Genomic DNA, 6,351 nt, shown 5'->3' on the forward strand with positions numbered 1-6,351 from the left:
AACATTGAATAAAGCTCAACTTGAATAAAGTGTTTGGAAAGTTATAAAATCAGCCTCATTTCCCTCTCTATCTCTTCCTGACAATATCCATGATGAAAAGTTTTGGAACTTGTCAGCATCAGATTTATCAAATCAGTTGTCTGATAAAATCACTGCATCTATGGATTTTAAATTCCTTGTATTCATGACTGATACAGCTACTATTGCTTTTGATTCATGTTCAGATAAATATATAAATCTAATCACTATCAAACAATAGCATAATGCAAATCCTGGAATGAAAGAACAGTACAGATCAGTTGGCATAACTAACAACTCTACTTTTGATTTTATTTACTTATTTAAGCTTGCAACTGTTAAGCTTGCAGCTGTTAGCATATCATTTTTATACTTCTTTGAAATACATTTCCTTATTGCACATCTGTTGTGTGTTTATAATTAGTGTAGGAAATTAGAGAAAAATATTTTTTTTTATTTTCTAAAATGGATAAATTGAAAACCAAACTCATTGCATAATGTTTTTAATAAACTGAAAATGTAGAATATACAATTGTAAATGTAATTTGCAAGTGTAAAAGTACAATGTACAATGAATGATCAATACTGTCATTTTCCAGATGTTACATTCTTGGTTCTAGAAAAATAATGCTAAAAACTATTTTAAGTTCTTCAAATGATTATTAATATACGAATAGCACATCTGCACAAATTAGTGACAGTGCTGAATGAGTGAAGAAAGATGACATAGCACTTGATTGTAAAGAACAGGTGATTTACTGAAGTAAAAGCAAGTCCGAAAAGAATTTTTTTGTTATGCTGTGTGTTTGTGGAAGACCCTTAACAGTTTTTCCCATGTGCAAGTAACATAATTAAGCTTCTTTGATTTTAATGAATTACTAATTTTATTTTATTTTCATTTCATATCTCATGTCTGGCATTGTTTACATTTCGGCTTGACATTGGTTTTCATCTTATAGACTTTGGATTTTTTCATTTTTATCTTTTTGGATTGTAATAATGCTTTATTTTATAATATTAATTTTGGATTTGTGAGTAATTCAGAATGGTGGTGATTGCTTATTGAATAAATGAATAACATATTTTATGGTACTCCTTTCATTGCTGAAGGAGGACGATTTGTCCTATTTGCATACAATAAAATGGAGGAGGAGAAAGGGAAGGTTTCACTTGATTCTTCATTTTCAAAAAGTGTATCTAAATGAATCCTTCGATCTTCATCACATACATGTTAACTTGTACTAATTTTTAGTTGGATCCATTGTCTTTTTATCCACACAATGCTTCCTGTGTCTCTAGTTGCCACATAACTCCAAAACATAATAAATTCACTTGTATACTTAACAATTGCTAAAGTTATTTTCTACCGATAGTATACTCTTCTTTTCCCAAATGTACATTGCATGGGTTGTGACCAAACATTTCAATTTAATTCATTAGTCTATACCACTTTGCTCCTAAATGTGCCAGGATTATCTATTTGTTTTGGATACTTTAGATCATGGTTGCTTCTTGGCTTGCCTAACCTGTAATGGATCACATATAAAATATGTAAGATAATTACTGTATGCAAATAACAAACTTACTTTATTTTTAAATATTTTTTTATTATCCTGTGGGACTGCATTACTAGCCATTCAAGCCTGCATCTGGCACGTGGGCACAGTTTGGACATGCCTACTTTAGATGATGAAAAGTTTTCTTTTGACAATTCTTCATGCAGATTGCTGATCTTTATTACATTCCAATTTTTGCTAAATTTGTTAATGTGTCATTGATAGTGATCCTTGAGTTTTGTTTTGCATTTTCATGTGATTCTAAGAAAATATTTTCTTTGTCTTCCAACTCATAATTGAAACTGCTCAATGGATGGGGTTTTTTTAAAATTTTATTTTTAAATGCTAAGGAGTCAAGATGAAAATAGTCAGAATTACGATCACAATCTAAGAGATTAGAAGAGTCAGCATATTTGTTTGTTTGTGGCCTTGCATTCATGGTAGGTCTAATGGCCTAACCTAACAAGTTGATTGACTTTTGGTGCCTAATTAACAGATGTTCACTAAAAGAAATAAATCAACAAAAAATAACACTGAACCACTAGAGTGACCAAATGTTTGTATACCTATCATATTGTTTTCCTACTTTGTATGCCTGAAAAATAGCACATAAATAACAAATGTGTACTCAGTTTTGCAGAAAGATACTTGACTGACATATGTCAGTTTCTGTTCACTTAGGGATTTATTAAAACATACAATCTACAGCCTATAAGTGTAAACATATCCTTGTAGACCTTACCCACTTGTCCAAAAGAACTAAAGCCAGATAATTACCACACAATACTGCCTTATTCTATTTGATGATGTCAAAGTACCCAATTCGGATCCTCTTTTATACTTTTTTTAGATCAATTAGTTAGTCCTTTTTTATATACCTTATGGTACTACTATTAAATAAATTTTCTTTTGGAAATCCTCTTTTCTGATGAGAGCTATTTCTGATTTAAAATGCATCTCTTGTCCAAATTAGAGTATACAACTCTAATGATACTTTTTTTACACAAATAAAAGTGCAAAATAATATGTAGCATAGATTTTGACGATGTTTTTTTTAAAGCTATTGTTTGGTCTCTAACCTTCTCTTTTTAGGAAAAATGGCAAAGAGAGTTTGGAGATTACAATTGCACAGTGCCCTAGAGGAAGCAGATTATCTAGATCCTTTCAAAGAGCAATGGGCATCAGTTTTAATGATAATAGCTGTAAATAAGTCTTAAGACTCATCTGTACTTTAATATGGTTGCTCTAGACTTTGTCAAAAAGCCATGGTTTCCCCAGTGTAGAAGAATAAAGGGAATGAAAAAAGCCCCAAAGGATATATGTTGTTGCCGTGCATTCCACAGTGTGTATGAATTCTATTAAATATTTTGCTCGGTGTAAGCCACTGCAGTACTGCTTTCCTCTCCATAGAATTCTGAAAGAATTGGTAATGTACATCACTGTATTGATTTCTTTGATTTTTGTTTATCTGTTGCTCTTTTTTGCAGCTCTTACTGCATTTTCTCATTTATTAACATTTTGTTGGTTTCCAATTGACATTTAGCTCTTTTACATTGTTCAAAGTCAATGTATCTAATAAATAAATGAATGTGATAGATATTTGCACCTAAACTTTCACAAACAGATGAAATGGTTAATAACTGGCACGTGAGTTTTGATGTTTTCCATGCCAAAGTATTTGCCTTTTGACTGAGTGTCTCAAGCTGTCCACCATCTGGGTTTACATTCTTCCTGTCCAAAATTCAAACTGATGAATGCCCACCTACAACCAAATGTCCACATATTGTGCTATTTCAATATGAATCATAATCGTATAAGAAAGGTGTGTTCTATCAATGTGATCAGGTTTATGAGTTTCTTCCTAAAATCTTAGCTGTTTCTGAAAATATCACCAAGATATCCCGATTGCTTGAATTCTCTAACAGTTTTGAAATAGTGCCCTATAAATCTGCTTTAAAATATTTCTATTTTTCTTTTTTAATCAGTAGAGATTTCATGGCTAGAGTAATGATATTACTTTATGATTCATGCATTACATCTGTCCTTCTGTTATATTTGGGGTGAAGAGATAGGTACTATGATGCATAATTAAAGTAGGTGGTTGAATTTTTCATAACCAGCCTACCCAACGTGTTTATTGAAAAGATTGTATAAACATGCCAGCATCAATATACAGAAACATTTCAGCTTTGTCAAAGCTGAGGCAGTAAATCCAAACCAGGATAGGAAGATGATTTTAACCACTAAATGGATTACAATTAATTAATTAAAAAAAATAAAAGTTTAAACAAACAACAAATATTCTATAGTTCACTGTGAATTGGAGCGATCATTTCTGGACTCATATTTCTGATCTGGTAAGTTGTGATAATTATTCTGATTTTACCAGCACCAATAACGTTAGCTTGGTCTTAATTATTACATCACATGCAGTTGCAAATGTGCTTAGTGTCCCTTGGAGATGCAGTACAAGGTGAGCAAATTTATAGTGTTCCTGGCTGTCTATGGTTGATGATTAATACAAATGGGAGATCACAACAAAATACTAAAGTTTTAGTTTATACTTTATGGACACGCCCCCTGAGCCCAGCGGGTGTGGCGGAGCGGCGCATTCGGGAGCATCCGGAGGCATTCAGAAGCACTCGGGGGAGGCTTTAAAGGCAGTGCGCAGCCCGGTGCCCGCACGGATAGTGAGCGGCGGCAGAGGCGGCAGCGCGATGCTCACTGACAGCCTGGTGGAGGAGTTCGAGATCTGCGAGGATGAGCCATGATACGACCAGCAGGACCTGCAGCAAGATCTTCATCTGGCTGCTTAGCTGAGGAAGACCCTTTTGGACTGAAACACAGAACTGGAGTCCTCTCTGAAGCCAACCAGGAACAACTGCAGGAAATAGAGTATCTTACCAAGCAGGTGGATCTTCTACGCCAAATGAACGATCAGCACGCCAAAGTTTATGAGCAACTGGATGTCACGGTGAGAGAACTAGAAGATACGAATCAAAAACTGGTTGCCAACAGCAGGGCCTCCCAGCAAAAGATAGGAAGTCTCACAGAGACCATTGAAAACCTCCAGACTCACATCGATGAACTGCAGAGGCAGATGGAAGAGTTGAAGGCCTCTGGGCAATGCCACGTCAATTACGAAAGACCTGAGCAGCCCAAATCGGTCCAGAGTTTTCCATGCCTGAAAGAACTCTATGATCTCCGCAAGTATTTTGTCTATGATCACATATTTGCAGAAAAGATTATATCAATGGATAGTCAACTAAGCCCTGTAGAAGAGGAAAACCAGAATGTGATGAAGGCAGTGAATCTCTTGCAAACTCAGCTCAATGTGGAGAAAGAAAAGTGCTTGTCTATGGAGGAAGAGTAAAATTTTCTGCTGAAGGAAAACACAGATCTGGAGCAACGGCTGGTGGACATCCATCTGTACCAGGCGAGAGCCAAGGAACTGGAGACGGAAGTGGCTGAAATGAAGCAGCTCTTTAATTCTGGAAGCCCCTGTCCAAATGGATGGAGCAACTGCCCCCAAAATCTTTTTTTCATTTCCTTAAAGGCCCCTTAGCGAAAGAACTCAGCCACGGTCCTTGGGATGGGATGTCCTTCATCCTTCCTGAGCTGAAGAAGAGGTCCCTCAAAAGAAGCAGCAGTGAGAGCTTTCTTGGCAGCGCAGTGGGCGAAGACCTCTTCAAAGGCCATGAAGAGACTTGCATCAGGAAGGTGGAGGCTGTCAAGCAACGGGGCATCTCCCTACTCAACGAGGTGGACGCCCAATACAACACCTTGAAGGTCAAGTACGAGGAATTTCTGCAGAAGTGTCAAATGGACAAAGAATTGCTGGACCACAAGGCTGTGCAGACCTCAAAACAGTGTCCCAAAGATGTCCATGGTAGAAGCATACCCCTGGATGGTGGTCTTAGGGAACCCAGTTCCCCGACTGCTAATTCAGCCAACTTCTCTTCCAACGTTTTTCCCGAATATAAACTTCTCTTCAAGGAAATCTTTAGTTGGATCAAAGAAACTAAAAAGGACATTGATGAACACCGGGCAAAATATATATTAGGGGAGTAAATATAAAAACGGCATGAAAGAACACGGGGCCAAACTATTTTCTCATCAACTCAACTGCATGAACTTTTCACATTCTTGATTTGAGAAATTTTTATCTTATATGCACAACTCCCAGTAAGAGGTGACCATAGGAATGCTGCAATGGTTAAAAGTGTGAAATATGGTCATAACTCACTTTTTTCAGTGCTGTTGTAACTTTGAACAGTCATTAAATGGCTGTAAGTCAAGGAGTACTTGTAAATGCAGGATAAAAATATTATTCCATTAGTGAAATAACTGCACTTGTATTGTACTCAGCCTTAAAAGTTATGATTGGCTGCAGTCCAACACAGTGATGCTTGGGATTCAAAAGTACAAATTAAGTGTTTGTATTTAGAAAGATACTAATTATATTATCTCAACTTTTAGTGATGCCATTGTTCTAATGCCACACAGCATCTTCTGTGTCATTCCCAACAGCAAAATGTGCCCACTAGTGCATGAGATCTAGGATTATGCTGTAATTATTCAACTTCAGAAAATACTATTAACTCATTAATTTGACTTCTTTGCTGGGTTTTGAAATCCAAATAGATTCTGAGTCTTTCAAATGTAAATTTGAAATTGTAAGCATCTGTTCTAAGATTGACTGCTTAAACTATGTAATAATTCAAGGATGTCATCTGCATATTAGGCACTCCAAGTATCATTTGCAGAATAAATATTA

General features: G+C 35.9%; 1 pseudogene across 1 annotated transcript; it reads left to right on the forward strand.

Moving 5' to 3' along the window:
• Positions 1-4,291: 4,291 nt before the first annotated feature.
• LOC309392144 (cerebellar degeneration-related protein 2-like) lies at positions 4,292-5,645 on the forward strand (annotated as a pseudogene). Its single transcript has one exon. The product of its transcript is annotated as a cerebellar degeneration-related protein 2-like (transcript).
• The last annotated feature ends 706 nt before the right edge of the window (positions 5,646-6,351 follow it).

The sequence above is a fragment of the Natrix helvetica genome (assembly GCF_964273705.1).
Source record: "Natrix helvetica genome assembly, chromosome: 4".
NCBI classification, from domain to species: Eukaryota; Metazoa; Chordata; class Lepidosauria; order Squamata; family Natricidae; genus Natrix; species Natrix helvetica.